The sequence below is a fragment of the Ammospiza caudacuta genome, chromosome Z, assembly GCF_027887145.1.
Source record: "Ammospiza caudacuta isolate bAmmCau1 chromosome Z, bAmmCau1.pri, whole genome shotgun sequence".
In the NCBI taxonomy this organism is placed as follows: domain Eukaryota; kingdom Metazoa; phylum Chordata; class Aves; order Passeriformes; family Passerellidae; genus Ammospiza; species Ammospiza caudacuta.
This window is the reverse complement of record NC_080632.1, coordinates 14211109-14226677: the sequence shown is the minus strand read 5'-3', so window position 1 is coordinate 14226677 and position 15569 is coordinate 14211109.

The following is a 15569-nucleotide window of genomic DNA, read 5'->3' as shown; positions in this document are numbered from 1 at the left end:
AGATACATTTCTGTGTGAGACATCTGCTTTAACAAACAAGTTTGTTTGCTGCATCTTCTCAGTTTGTGCCTGTATCCCACAATTTCAGTTTTTCTTCCTTACACAAATAAAGGAATGCAAACATTTCAGGGATGCATTCTGCCTTCCAGTAAGTCAGAAAACCCACTAAATCTCTATTACAGTCATATAAATTGCAGTTATAAATCTAAACAAAAGCAGGAGCAACTCCAGAAGAGCACGGATGTTTGGAGAGGAGAAGAGCATCAAAGTCAGCGTGTGCTGTTTGGGATGCAGCTGAGCACCCCGAGAAGGTCAGGAAGCTCGACCTGGATGACAACGAGTGGAGTCCCTGAGGAAAGGAGGACCACAGTGGGTCAGCGTTTCTTCAGAAACCTCGTGTGAGGAACAAATTTACAGTGGAGCTTTGAAGGCCAGTTGCAGCGTGGACAGCGGCCTGAGACTCGTTGACCCGGCTAGTAGAAGGGGCGGCCAACAGCCCCACTGCAGCAGGGGGTGTCAGCCCCGGTGGCAAGGCCCCAGGACTGGCAGCTTCAGGCACCCCTCGGCGGTAGAAGCCTTGGGCTGTGCCTGCAGGATGAGGTCTCGGTGTAGAGCTGCTGAATAGGGCGGAGCAAAATGAGAGCAGGACACTTCCTGGGGTCAAAACTGGTTTAATGTCCAGGCGGGCGACCAGCAGGGAGTGACAGAAAGAAGAGATTGGGCATGAGATTATAAAGGGAGGGGGGTAACTGGGGGAGGGAGCTACAGAAAACCAATCAGGGAGAGGCAGGGGACGAGCCTAACATAATAGACGGTAAGGGAGAACCAATTGATACAATGTAGAGGAGGGGCCCCGGGACCTCAGCCAATCACTACTCCTACTGAAGGGAACTTTCTGGAAACCTGGGAGGTGTGGGGAGTGATTGACTGGGCCCAGGGAGGAGAGAAGGGTATACATATTTGGGAGTGGAGGGAGGGGAAATTACATAACATGAGGGTAACCGTAACAACCGAATAATGGACAGAAACTAGGGCAGGGAAAACTGGGAGGACAGAACCATCATAACACAAGGGGGAGAAACAGAACATACCAAAAACACACCAAAACATCTCCCCGTTTTTTGTTAAATAAAATTGAAAAGAACGGAAAAGTTTGTGCTTGAAAGGTTCAAAAGGCAGGATTCCGGGGCTGGTCAGTCCAGGAGACTTCTTCCTCATAGGACAGCTCCTGGTGGTGCAGGGGAGGTGTAGTGAGGTCTTCTTCATCTGCGGATCCGTCTGCCTCTGAAGGGTAAGTGTCCATTTCCGCAGATTCTCCTGCTAACACCTGGTTGATACTTGGAGCTGCGATCTTATTAATGAGTCTTTGGAGCAGCCCACAGATCAGTGAAAAGCAAATCAAAAATAAAAACTAAACTAAAACAACCTTCAGAACGGATTCCAAAACAGAACTGGCCCAACTGCCCAAGCCCCAACCCTTAAAAATGTCCCTCAGCCAATCTGATGTTTCTTGCTCCATGCGGTGAACTTGGTCTCTCATGCGCAGGATAGTGTGTCTGCCGTCCTCGGCTTGTGAGGATAAATTCATGCAGCAGAGGCCCTCGAACTCCTCACATTGGTGGTGATGGAGCAGCAATAGAAAATCTATTGCTGCCCTGTTTTGGAGTGTCGCCTTCCTTGTTATTTCCTCGCCTGTGAGGAGGTCGTATATCGCAGCTGAAGTCAAATTGGCTTGCTTAACCACCCAACACTCTAGGCGGCCCAATTCATCTAGAGACTTCGCCACTGATACCCACGGCAATAAAATGGTAAACGTGACGGTTTTAGAATGTGACCAATGTGTAATTTGATCATCACAGTCTTCTGGGAGATCTTTAAGATCTCTTTTTGACCTAGCCAATTCTGCTGTGATGTTTGTCTTTTTCCAATTCACAATTTGAGTCATGTTGGGGGTAAACAGTGTCGGTTTGCCCAATGTGCACGGCCCTCCGACCAGACCAGAAGGGATGCCTGCCCACGCTTGGTCGCCACAAATTAAAAATGCTCCCCTGGGAAGGGCGTATGGGGTGCGGCCAGTGGTGGTGGGGCCGCTGATCTTTAAAACGGCCTTGCACCACTGGTAGGCTTGGTATTCAGCTTTATTTTGTTGCACAACCTCGTTGCCCTTCTCAATAGGGAAAAAAGTGTACTCAAATTGAAAACAAATAGAGGAATTGGCAAAACTGAGTAGGTGGAGTTCAGTGGGCTCGGAGGGTAAAGGATCCAGCTTGACCACTCCGTCTCTCCAGGCGTTGCTGGAATCGAAACTAGGAAGGATTGTGAGGCTCCGGGCCAAAATCGGGGAAAGGGCTGACTGAAAAGCGGGGGGGAACTAGCCTGGAGAGAAAAGGATCCCCACAAGGCACGACGACATCGGGTCCTCTGCTGATCCTGCGTCGAGGCAAATATAGTCCTGCCCCAACGCTTGAGCCAAAGTTCGCCAGACATTCACTTTTGGCTGAGGGACGATCCACGCCGCCCAAGGGGACATGAGGAGGCAGAAGATCATGAGAGTCAGGAGAACGCTGGGACGCTGCCACAGTTGAGGGCTGAGCTGGGCCATTCTGGTGTTGCAAGGGAGATGAACTTAAAGGATAAAATAAACATGGTTACAACTTAAAATCTCTCTTAAAGGAATGGTTCTGTCCCAAAAAGTAAATTGAGTTCGGAGAACAAATCTGAGACAGGGGAGGAGGGTCGGGAATCAAAGACAACTCGGAAAGGGACATGGATCGATGGAGGTGAGGAAGGGGACCCTGCCGGAGGGAACCTGTCGAGAAGATAAACATGAGAGAGAGAGTGAGGTTTTCTGCTCCGCCGCCAGCATGCCTCCTGCACTTGTGGTACAGCCTCTGATGTCTTTGCCTGCTTCGGTAGGAAGGGCTTGACCCATTTGGATGGTACCCATTTTGGCCCTGAGGGAGTGGACACACAAGCGTATCCCCTCCCCCAGGTAACCAGGTCAAATGGCCCTTCCATTCGCCAGGTCTCCGGATCTCTTATCAGGACCGGAGACCTGGCCTTCGGCTGCAGCTGTTGGTGACTGCCGAACTGTCAAACAACTGGAGGATTCAGGTTGTCGAAAGAGCAGTTTAGGAAATTCAAGGTGTACAAAGCTCTCGACAACCGGACATGGGGGGTCTCCACCTTCACCGCCGCACGTTGTTTATCTAGTGTCTTTTTCAGGCTCTGGTGGGCCCTCTCCACCATGGCTTGGCCTGCTGGGGAATAGGGGATGCCGGTCTTATGTTCTATTCCCCATTGTTGCAGGAAGCTCCGCAGCTCCTTGGAGGTATGCACTGGGCTGTTGTCAGTTTTTAAGGCCTTAGGGATGCCCAGGACAGCGAACGCCAGAAGCAAATGCTTCTGGACATTCGCCGCCCTCTCATCTGTGTGGGCAGAGGCAAAGATAGCTCCCAAGAAGGTGTCAATGGAGACATGGACATAACACAGCCTCCCAAAGAACGGGATGTGTGTCACGTCCGTCTGCCACACTTCACAGCTCGCCAAGCCTCGGGGGTTCACCCCAGCTGCGATGGAAGGCATTTGATGGGCTTGGCATTGGGGACATGTGGCCACGATCGCCTTGGCCTGGTCCTGCATAAGATGGAATTGCCTGACCAGACCCGTCGCATTTTGATGGAAACGCTGATGGCTGATCTTAGCCTGGCCGAACACATCTGGGAGCGGGCCCACCGTGACAGCAGCCGCAGCCAAAGAATCGGCTTGTCGGTTGCCCTCCACGATGAACCCTGGCAGATCGGTGTGCGATCTTACATGCATAACGAAAAACTGGTGCTCTCGGTGGGAGACTAATCCCACAAGTTTAGAGAGCAAATTAAACAATTTTTGGTTGGAGACCTCCTGCAGAACTGCTGATTCTGCTCTAGATACTACGCCAGCTATGTATGCAGAATCTGTGACCAGATTGAAGGGACCAGGAAACTTCTCAAATGCTCAGACGACTACGTCCAACTCAGCTACCTGTGGAGAAGCCTCCACAATGGCAACATCAGCCTCCCACCGCTGAGTCTGAGGACCCTTCCAAGTCATCACTGACTTGTGGGATGCTCTGGACGCGTTGGTAAATACTGTCAGAGCACCTAGAGGCTTCCTACTCTGAATCCCTTTGATTGATAATTTAAACTCCGAATTAAAAAGTTTATGGGCCGGCCAATCGACTGCAACGCAGCCAGTGTAGCTATCTAATGCGAATGGGAGCATTTCATTGGTTTCCAGCAGTTCATTGAAGGTCTTTAATTTGAGTTGGCCCGAAACCAATTGAATTGGAAGGTGAATGCATGTAAAATCACAGCCTGCCAGCTCCCTGATCCGAGATCTTGCTTTTGGGATCAGTTCGGCTATCAGCTCTTGTGGCCTTGTCATTCTTTTGGACCTATGGTGGCTGAGGAACACCCACTCTATGATTAAAAGGGGGTCGCCCAGACCCTGGTCCTTCAGACTCTTGTCCCACTGATGGATCAAGCCGTGAAGATGTGGCAGTTTCCCCAGAATAATAAATTTGAATGGCAGGCCCGGATGGTAGCGGTGGGCCTGCCTGGCCGAAATGATTTTTTGAACCTTCTCCAGGGCTACCTGAGCCTCTGGGGTGAGTTCCCTAGGAGAACTCAGCTCCTCTCCCTCTTTCAATAAATTGAAAAGGGGGGCTAAGTCTTCTGTTGGTATGCCTAGCCAGGGTCTCACCCAATTTAAAGACCCACACAGTTGATGGACATCCACAAGGGTCTGGACTGAAGTCCTTATTGCCAATTTTTGTGGCACAATGGTCCGCTTTGTGATTTCAAGGCCCAGGTATTTCCAAGGTGGCATCCTTTGAATTTTGTCTGCTTGGAGCTCGAACCCTGCAGCAACCAATGCACTGGTTGTCAAGTCAAGCGCATGGGGAAGTAGATCATCTGTTGGGGCGCAAACGAGGATGTTATCCATATAACGATGTAACAGGACAACATCCCCGAGGGCTGTACGAACAGAAGACAGCAGTGAAGCGACGTACCACTGGCAAATCACAGGGCTGTTCTTCATTCCTTGTGGAAGAACTCGCCAGTGGTAGCACTTGGCCGGGGACTCATGGTTGATGGAGGGAACCGTGAACACAAAACGCAGGGCATCATCAGGATGTAGGGGAATTTGGAAGAAACAATCCTTTATATCAATAATGGCCAAATTCCAATTTTGGGGGAGCATTGTAGGGGATGGCATCCCTGGTTGGAGGAGACCCATATCAATTATCAATTCGTTAATTTGGCGGAGGTCGGTCAGGAGCCGCCACTTGTCCTTATTGGGCTTCTTAATGACAAACACTCAGGAGTTCCAAGGTGACATGGTCTCCACCAGGTTGCCTTTGAGCAGCTGCTCCTGAACGAGCTCGTTGAGTGCCTTCAATTTTTGTTTATTGAGTGGCCACTGTACTACCTGTACTGGTTCATCTGATCGCCAATCCAGCTTCCAGGTAGGGCGCTCCTCAGTGGCCACTGCCTGAAAAACCTGGGGAGCCTTTGGAAGGTCAATTCTGGCTCCCCATTGGGCTAGCAGGTCCCTTCCCCACAGGGGCTCGGTGTAATCTAAAACGAATGGGCGTACTGAAGCCAATTGCCCATCCGGCCCCGTAATTTGCACAACGCTCTTTGATTGTTTTGCCAATTTAAGATCCCCTACGCCTTGAATGTGTCTGGCTGCGTTTTGCAAATCCCAATGTGACGGCCAATCCCTAGAGAGAATGATCATCACATCTGCTCCTGTGTCCAGTAACCCCCGCACGATCTTACGGTCTGCGCCCAGGGACAGTTGACATGTCAGCCTGGGCTTTTCCCTCCCCACAACCTGGGCCAAATCAACCATTGGAGGCGAGGACCCTTGAGATGACTTCGAGTCCTGCACCTCCTCCGGCACCGGGATGGCTTGGGCGATGACTTGGCCCCTGGGGAGAGAAAGCGGGGGCTGGACTCAATACAGCCCTAGTGCGAATCTGTCCCGGTCGGTTGTTACCAACCCCGGGACTATGTGTAGATCTATGGTGTATATTTGGTGCCCCCAACAATGATCCACCTGCTACGCCCAAGTCTCCTCCAGCTGCTGGGATGTCGAATGTCGGCAGTCACCAGGTGGAAATCTCTGTCAGAAAGGCGAATGTCTCGGGTCAGCTGCAGCCTGTATGGAGAGAGCGAAGAAGTAGTTGTTAAAGTAGGCTGAGGCTGTAACCAACAAGTGCAGTATGTCAAGTCCGAGAAAGAAAAGTCATGCCTAGTTAAGGCATGTGGCGGGTTTCTCTCTGTTCCCTCCTCCCTGTCTGGTGTTGAGTTGCCCGCCTTATTTATGTCGTGGTGCAGGGAGGGGCTGCGCTCGCTGCCTAGTTTTTTGTTGTTTTCCCTCCTGCACCCCCGCAGGACACTCTTTTCTCCGGTACTTTACGAACTCCTCCCGCAGGGGGCAGTCTGGCAGCCAATGCCCTGTTTTTCTACAAAGGTGGCATGGGTGGGTGCCTGGGCTCCTTCTGGCTGTCCCTAGTGTTAGAGATTCTGCTGCTGCTGCGCCATGATCATCGTCATCAAAGGTGAGAGACGACGCGAATGCCACCGAGTTCTATTTTCCTTTAGGTTTTGCGTCCGGCGTTCCTTGTAGGGGGACCTCCCGCGCCACGACCTCCATCATTTGCTTGATGGTCGGTCGTGGGCTACGGGGGAGGGTGCGGATGGCTCTCCTGCATTCGACATTAGCGTTCTTAAAAGCCATCTGCTTTAATAATGTTTCCCTCTCTCCTTCTTCAGAAGCCTGAGTTTCGACATATCTATAGAGCCGCTCTAAGAAAACCAGGTATGGCTCCTGTGGTCCCTGCCGTGGCTCGTCCTGCTGAGAGAAGACAGCTGGGAGTTTAAAAAAGGCTCTCTCTGCAGCACGACAGGACTCGGAGATGTGAACCGGGAAGAGCACCCGCGCCTGAACTGCCCCGCCAGCCCATGCCTCTGTACCCACAAGATGATTTGTGGATACCAGCTGGCCATCCGCATCATGCGAGGTCGCCTGGTTCTCCCAGAGAACTGGAAGAACTTTAGTGACCTCCCTCCCCCACTCTACTGCCCAGGCCCTAAATTCCATAGGGCCTAAAAGGCTAGAAAAGAGAGTCCTCAGGTCAGCGGGGACCAGGTCTCCTGGTGCAAGGGCCGAACAGAGGAGCCCCCGGAAATACTCCGATTCGCTGGAATACTCTCTCTGGGCCTTGCACAGTTCCTTAATCCAGTCCTGTGCTATTGGCACCCACTGTGCCTGGGAACTCCCTTCCCCGCTCAGGCGGTAGATAACCGGGGCGGCTTCAAAAACTGGGGCTTGCCCTGGCTTCCGGTTACCCACCCCCCACCCCCGGAACACGAAGCGTGGGAACTGGAAGGGAAGGCATGGGAACCGAAAAGGAGGGAGGCAGAGGCGGGGCCTGGCATCTGGGAGGGGCAGGCTGAGGGGCGTGGCGGAACAGGAGATGGTGGCTGTACCTTCTCCGCCTCCGAGGTGGAGTCTGGAGGCGGGGCGGAGAGAGGAGGCGGTACAAAGGAGGAGCTACTAAAGGGCGGAGTGCAGGGAGGAACAAAGGGCGGAGGCAGGGGAGAAAGGGGTGGATCTTGGGGTAGGAAGGGGTTGGGCTTAGAGACAAAGGGATTGTAGGAAGGAGAAGAGAAATTGGCGGGAAAGGACATGTGGCCGCCTCCATCTTGGGCTCCATGGGAGCCATCTTGTGGAGGCGAAGGAACATTAAACCTAACAGTTTTGGGAATATCAACTGGGTACTGGGGAGGTTGGGAAAAAGGGTAGGAAAGCCTGCTCCAAGGAGTCTGGCCAGGATCTCCTTGGAGTCCTCCTTTTGGAGGGCCAGGTCGGGCCGATCAAGAGGGGGCAGAGAGAGGATGGAGCCTCTGCTGTGTGCTGGCCTTGAGGACCCCCCTCAAGGGCTCCGACCGAGGAACACGGGTTGAGGTAGACGGGGTAGGGACAACAGACCTGGGAGAACTGGGGTGAGAACGCGACGCCGATGGCGCCGATGGATTTTTTCGCAGTTCCCCCTGCGGAGACAATAACTGCAAAACTTTACCCGCCCAGTAAGCGGCCAGGTAAAGTTTCGCCTCCCCAGAGCTGACCTCCTGATCTAATTTGGCCAATACGGCTCTCCAATAAAGCGGGTCTTTAAGCTGCTCTGGGGTAGTGTTAGAGAACTGGGAAAAAATCCACTTTATCAACTTCTTTATATCAACTTTTGGGGGATCCAACCCTCCCCCCATCAACAAACTTCTAACCTGGTGGTATGCTCTCTTATGGGGAGTACTTTGCCGCGCACCCATTGCGGAACTCAAGAAAAAACGAGAAAGAAATAAAGAAAAGAGTACCCCTCCGATGACAAAAACTGCCCAAAACCTGAACAAAGGCAACTAAAACAAGAAACCGTCCGCTCACTTGCTTCCACGCTGCTGCTTGCCTAGAAGACCGGTCCCAGAGCAGGCATGAGCCCCCCAGCAACAAGACAGCAGGAAAGTGGTTTTAGGGAAGTAGGAGCTTCTCTAGCAGTGGTCCCAGTTGGGCATGACCACTAGGCTACCGGTCCCAAGAAAGGCATGAGTAGCACTCCCACCGGAAAGCGAAAACAAAAAAGGAAGAGGTGTAGGGAGAAGAGGGGTTGGGAGCTGTCCCAAAAGCAGGGCTCAGGTCCCGGGAGAGATTAAAAAGGTGGAAGGGAAGACCCCCAAGACAGGGGCTTACCAGTCAGGCGAGGGACGAAACAAAATCCAGCAGCGGCAGGACTCCGCCCTCGGAGCTCTCCCTGGGTGACGAGAGTTGTAGCTACGGGTCCACCGGGAGCGCCGCTCCTGCAACGGAGCCTGCTGCAACCGGTGCTAGATTAACGTCCAGAGGTCCGATGACCTCATCCGCGGGGTCCGAGTGACGGCCCAGGCCGCATGTTGGGCGCCAATGTGCAGCGTGGACAGCGGCCTGAGACTCGTTGACCCGGCTAGTAGAAGGGGCGGCCAACAGCCCCACTGCAGCAGGGGGTGTCAGCCCCGGTGGCAAGGCCCCAGGACTGGCAGCTTCAGGCACCCCTCGGCGGTAGAAGCCTTGGGCTGTGCCTGCAGGATGAGGTCTCGGTGTAGAGCTGCTGAATAGGGCGGAGCAAAATGAGAGCAGGACACTTCCTGGGGTCAAAACTGGTTTAATGTCCAGGCGGGCGACCAGCAGGGAGTGACAGAAAGAAGAGATTGGGCATGAGATTATAAAGGGAGGGGGGTAACTGGGGGAGGGAGCTACAGAAAACCAATCAGGGAGAGGCAGGGGACGAGCCTAACATAATAGACGGTAAGGGAGAACCAATTGATACAATGTAGAGGAGGGGCCCCGGGACCTCAGCCAATCACTACTCCTACTGAAGGGAACTTTCTGGAAACCTGGGAGGTGTGGGGAGTGATTGACTGGGCCCAGGGAGGAGAGAAGGGTATACATATTTGGGAGTGGAGGGAGGAGAAATTACATAACATGAGGGTAACCGTAACAACCGAATAATGGACAGAAACTAGGGCGGGGAAAACTGGGAGGACAGAACCATCATAACACAAGGGGGAGAAACAGAACATACCAACAACACACCACAACAGCCGGTCACTTGGATTGAATTGGCTTGGCCAGCCAGCAGGAAATCACACTACTTTTGTAGTTATCTCTGCCATAATTTACACATCTGCTGTTGGAGCACCTTTTACTGAGGAAAGCAGCATCTCCCCCACTTCCCTTACTCACCATGTTCACCCATGGTTTTGTAGGAATGTATGTCTAAAATTGTTTGCTGGATAAGACCAAAGTGATAGTTTGCAAACTACAAACTATTGTGGGGACATTTATTGTTTCATAGAACATTTTCTCACAGTGCATGTAGGCAGCAACCTGTGGTTTTCCTTGCTTAGAAACAACAACTGTGAAGGCTTCTACTGTGACAATAATGTCATTTAATCACAAAAGGCCATGTTCTGCACTGTCTCTTTGTTGAAGCCCAGAATGCCCTTTCTCTGGAGTCTCTTTGAGTCATCACAATTGAACCCTGCTGCCATAAGGTGCCTGACAGCTTTACCCCAACACATCTGAAGCAGGACCGTGTTCTAATGAACACAGTTTATTACAACAGTTTATTAGTTTATTTACCTTCAAATAACTGCCTCCTGCTTGAAAAATCTTTTCATAACAATAACCCAAATTAATATAGATAAGTGAAATATTTTTAAAGAAAATAATGTCTACAGTCAATAAAATTGTTGTTGATAATTTGAACATGATATTTCACAAAATTCTGCAGTATGGGATAGGCTACCTTAAACTGGTAGATTTTCATTAAGATAAAGAGACTGCATTGGTAAAAAGCATAGGAAAGACCTATAGTGAACTTAAAAAAGTATCCAATATGATAAGAATATTTCCAGAAACCTGGACATCACTTATAAAGGCCTCCTTTCATGAAAGTAGGTGTACTGTTTACATTTCATGAAGATTTTTTGGCGATTATGGCTCATATTATTTTAGTTGCCCTAAGTCAAAGGCCCAAACTTTGGAACTGATCACAAAGACAGTTAAAAGTATAGTTCATGGGAACACAGAGGAATTGTATTTTCTCTTTAGAGATTCCTTGTTGAATCATGTAGAAACTATTGATTATATTTCAAAGGCAGGGTTTTTTTTAAATACATGCCAGTGACTTCATCTGTCTAGAGCTGTCTGAACTTCAAACAGATTTGGGAAATACAGTAGATAAAAGGAATTTATGAGAAATAAATTATGTCCAAAAAATGGCAGAATTCTTTACCCAAAAGAAGGGTCTTTTAAAGGAAATAATGGAAAGAATAACCTTTTCCCTCCTTTTTGATAATGGAGAAGTTCATAAGTAAATATATGCCTCTTATGAAATAATTTAAATTAGAGGGTTTTAATAATAATTTTCAAATGACACATGAGAATCTGTCCACTTATTTTCTTATTCTTTTGAAAATATATGTACTTTCTTATTTGATTGTGTGTTGTCAATGTTTACTCATTTAGATTTTTCAGTCCTGAAAATGGTCACATCCTCAAATAACTGACTTGGGTCTCCCTTACTTTCTCTAATGATGTGAATAGAAAGGCATAAAGAGCCTTGAGGAGGCACTGGCATCCTGTGCAATGTTCCTTGTGATTAGAGAAAGCTCCTGCAGCATAACACACGGAGCCAGGAGCTTGTCAGCATGGAGGGAGGGCACCCTGGGCAGCTGTGCACCCTGCTCTCAGGCAGAGCAGGAAGCAGAAAACACTGCCAAGGTGTTTTCTCACTAATCCCTCTCACTAATCCCCTGGTAAAGCAGAGAGATGCAGATCTCCTTTCTGCAAGGGCTGATTCTTGTGCCTGAACCTGGCTTGGGAGGGAGGTGGAGATGCCAGAGCCCAGGTGTGGGCACCTTGATAAGTGGTGCCAGGAACAGCCCTTCCCATGGACACAAGTGCAAACATGTGGTGTCTTCTTCTGGCAAAAAAGCAGGTAGTACTCATCTAAGAGCTGGCACAAAAATATTTTAAGATCTTAGTAAAGATAGGTTAGTGGCAATAAAATTGTTGAGGGTCTTTGTTTTCATCGCTCACTAATAAGGTTAAAATTAAAAGGATATCTGTTAATTAATGAATTAATTGAGAGCACTGAAAAGACCACAGGATTTAAACTAAACATAATTTAGTTTATTTTGGGGTGGGAGTGAATTTCTGTAAAAATATGGTAATGTGGGGGTGAAGAATTCATCTTTCAGAACAACCTGCAAACAATGAATTTCTTGAGCTTACTGTAAGGGAGAATATCTAATCAATTATGCCACTCCAAATTAATTTGGTTTTATATTACTAAAAGTCAATTTTTCAGGACTATTCATGCCAGGGAATTGTTTCTTCAACATTACGGCAGGCTGCCTGTTTGGGAGGAGGAGGAGACAAAAAACATGGCACAATGGAAAACATTGCTGCTCTGTGCAGATGCGATTTTCCTGTGATTTTCCACCACTTTCAACCACTCCCTAAATTTCCTACTTTAACCTCTGAACACTCAGGCAGAGTGAGAGGCTGTAGGAGAATGCTGACACTGACATTCTACTGATTCCACACTGACTTAGTGTGTCCATTCTGCTAGCTCTCCCCATTGGTTTGACATGGTTGACTTGTGATTTTTTGGTTATGACTTGTTTGTCCACTCAGGCTCCTTATTGTGGAAGATTTCCTTTCAAGTGACATCTACATCAATGAAGGTACCTTTAAATCTGCTTTTAGCAAAGTAGGTAGTGAGGGAAACTGACAGGTAGAATTGCTATGTTATTGAAGAAAACCAGACACATGTATTTTTAGTGAGAGGCAGTACTTCAAATGCCTTTTTACTGACGGGATAAAAATGTGACATTTGTCCTTTGCCTTTGTCACACTGGTTCAGCTGGTTTTCAATGCTATTGAAAAAAAAAATTGAAAATGTGGTAGTCTTATCTTCCAGTACCATTGACAGGTATCTGCTAAATTACTGAAGGGGATACAAATGAGTATATATCATGCTTATTTGTCCAACACCAAACAATTTGTTTGTTAACACAGTATTTCAGGGAAAAAGTAAGGATAAGAAATCCCATAATTTCCCTATAGATAAGAGGGCAAAAATCTTTCTCTCTTGCATCACTTGATTATAAGTAATGAGTCCAGGATGACTTCTGTCACTCCAGAAGTACAAAGGTGTGTGCTGCACCTCAGTGAAGCATGTGAGAATACTGCCCCATGGCTCAGTCTTGCCCCACAAACCCAAAATCACTCAGGGAGCTTTGAGATCCAAAAGTTGTTTGCTAGGAGTCATCCTAGCCCTCTGGCCAAAGAGCAGGATGAGAGGCCAAACTCTGAAAGGTGACCTTGTAAGTCTGGCTTTGGTCCACAAGGTCTGGAAGTAGTTCTGGGCAGCACACACTTCAGAGTTTTACCTTTGATTTCCCACTTCCCTTGGGCATTTTGGGTTGTTTAATTTATCATTTTTCTGGAAACTTGTTTTCAGTACTTAAAAAGCAGTGAATTTCCAGCTTTCACTCTAATCCAGTCAAAGTTTTTTTGTTTTTATTATCTTTTTTCAGCTGTTCTTGTCCTCAAGGTTGTAGTCAACTTTCTTTGTGAGGTGAGAGATCTGTTATTTCCTAAATGAGAACCTATCCCTCTGCATTAAATGGGTGTAATGTAGGATGTAAGAAGTTGTGACCCTTTACAATAGGTTTTTTTTCCATTTGCTTTACTAAAATTTCAAGGACAGCAGTTTTAGTTTTCCTTGATGTTTTTACCTCAGAGGTCGGCATGTTAGGGTTATGGAATTATAAAAACTTTGGTTAGCTCAAACCAGGTGACAAATAAGTACATTAAGTACATAAAATCCTCCCAGTCAACATATATATGTTTTACATGAGCACAGCATCAATGATTTATAGCACAAGACCAATGTAATTTACACTGCTTACCTAAGTTTGTTCTTCCTTGCTTCTACTTATTCCCTCCTAGCATAAAATAAAACAATTCTTTATACATTTCTCAATAAATGTGCTTCTGACATCTTTCTTATCAAATCAGTCTGACACTTTTCCCTTTCAAGCTTGACATGCCATTAAATTGATGTGTAAAATTTTAAAAGCCTCAAACCCCAGCTTATTTTACACATTTCTTAATGATATAATGTAAAATTGCCTTTTAAAAATTGAGACACTCTTATCACATGTTTAATTCTTCATCTTTTAATCATAGTGACTGCTTCACTCATTAGTTGCTGTGTCTGTTGATGGAAATGTATAGCCACTGTAACCATGAAAATTCAACATTCATCCTCCTGCCTGAGGTTATATTTGTTTTGAAGCTACAACTACACTGTTCTTCATTCATACAATATTTACATGGAGCTAATCATGGATACCATGAAATTTGTAGCTTCAATAATATTGTTGACTCTTACACCTACAATTTGAAAATTCCTTGGTTTTTTCTAAGAAAGTCTTCTGCATTCAAAAAGTTGCACTTAATATGCCCTGAAGAAATCCAGTTGAGAATAATGAATCTAATTAAAAAATCCATACATATGAGGTTTTTTTATGGGAAAGGATTAGAAATTCTGAAAAGAAACCACCAACTACCTTCATCACCCTTTGTTTTCAAGAAATTGTGTGAGAAACAGAGCTGATTTTCAAAGCCTTTGAGCTTGTGTGCTGTTGGATAAAGTGTTGGAAATGGCAGAAATCATAATTTCCAGGAGATGCAGCCAGGCCACATCATGTCATTGTAGCACTGGCTTTAGAATGAGTGAGTGTAATTAGGTGGCAGACCTCGAGTGAAGAAACAGGGTTGCAAGCAACATTTTGGGCCAATGTAGTTCTTCTCCTGCTGGTGTAAGTGAGATCACCAGAGCATTCACAAAAATTAAACTTGCTCTGTGCACAGAGATGCATCCAGAAACAAATAAGTTATTATGAATAATTTTTAAGTCCTGGCACAATGCAGTAACTATAGCTATTGAGGAATGTAATTTTGTTTAAATGATGGTTCCCATATCTCTCCAGGGACATTTCCTCATGCAAATAGATTGTAGCAAATGTATCTAGAAGCCACAAAGCTTTGATTGTCTAAGTAGTTGCAGTAGCCTCCTCAGACTGGAAACATTTTGTTTATTATCATAACAAGAAACACTCTAAAATACAAAGCTGCATTTGTACAGAATTAGGAAACGTAAGCGGTTGAGATCTCCCGTTCTTTGCTTTAGGATTTTTCATAATATTCATCAGAGTGATTTTTCACTCTACAGTTTTCTACATACATTTACAGATTTACCCCAAGTGAGTAAAAACACACAATGGTCATAAAATTAATATTGTCCTGTGAAAGGGAATGCAATACACAACAATTTCTCTTCAATCACAGTGACAAAATGTATAGTCCCCTGGTAATACTCAACATTACTGTGATGACAACTGTTACAAAGTAATGTTTTCTTCATCTCCATTTCTTTTTGAGGATGAAGCAGAAATAGTTTGGTTAGTTTCTTGGTCTACTGTTTTGCCTTTTTTGTTGTTGTTTGTTTGTTTAGTACTTGTGTTTATAGTTAAGTGGATGGGTTTGCAATTTTCTGAGATAAAACTAATTTTGAGAAATTAATTTGGTGTTTAGCTATCTAGTTTATTGTTTATTTTTTAGTTTTTCAAGGCTAAACCCTCCCTCCAACAAAGTGCCACTCTGTGTGAAATTTCTATCCATACCAGTGAGGCTTCTTTTAAAAGATATTTTTATCCAGTGCAACATAAACTGGGGAGGAGCAAGGAGCAAGACCCTAGGTCATAAGACAGGCATTACCTTTTCTGGAGAAGTTGATTATGCCCTGGCCTACTACTCTTTGAGTCTTTTCAGAGAGACATGAGATGAACACCCAAAGGATGGTGTTGAGCCTTCTCCAAAAACTCTGAGTAGGTGATATCAGCCTTGGA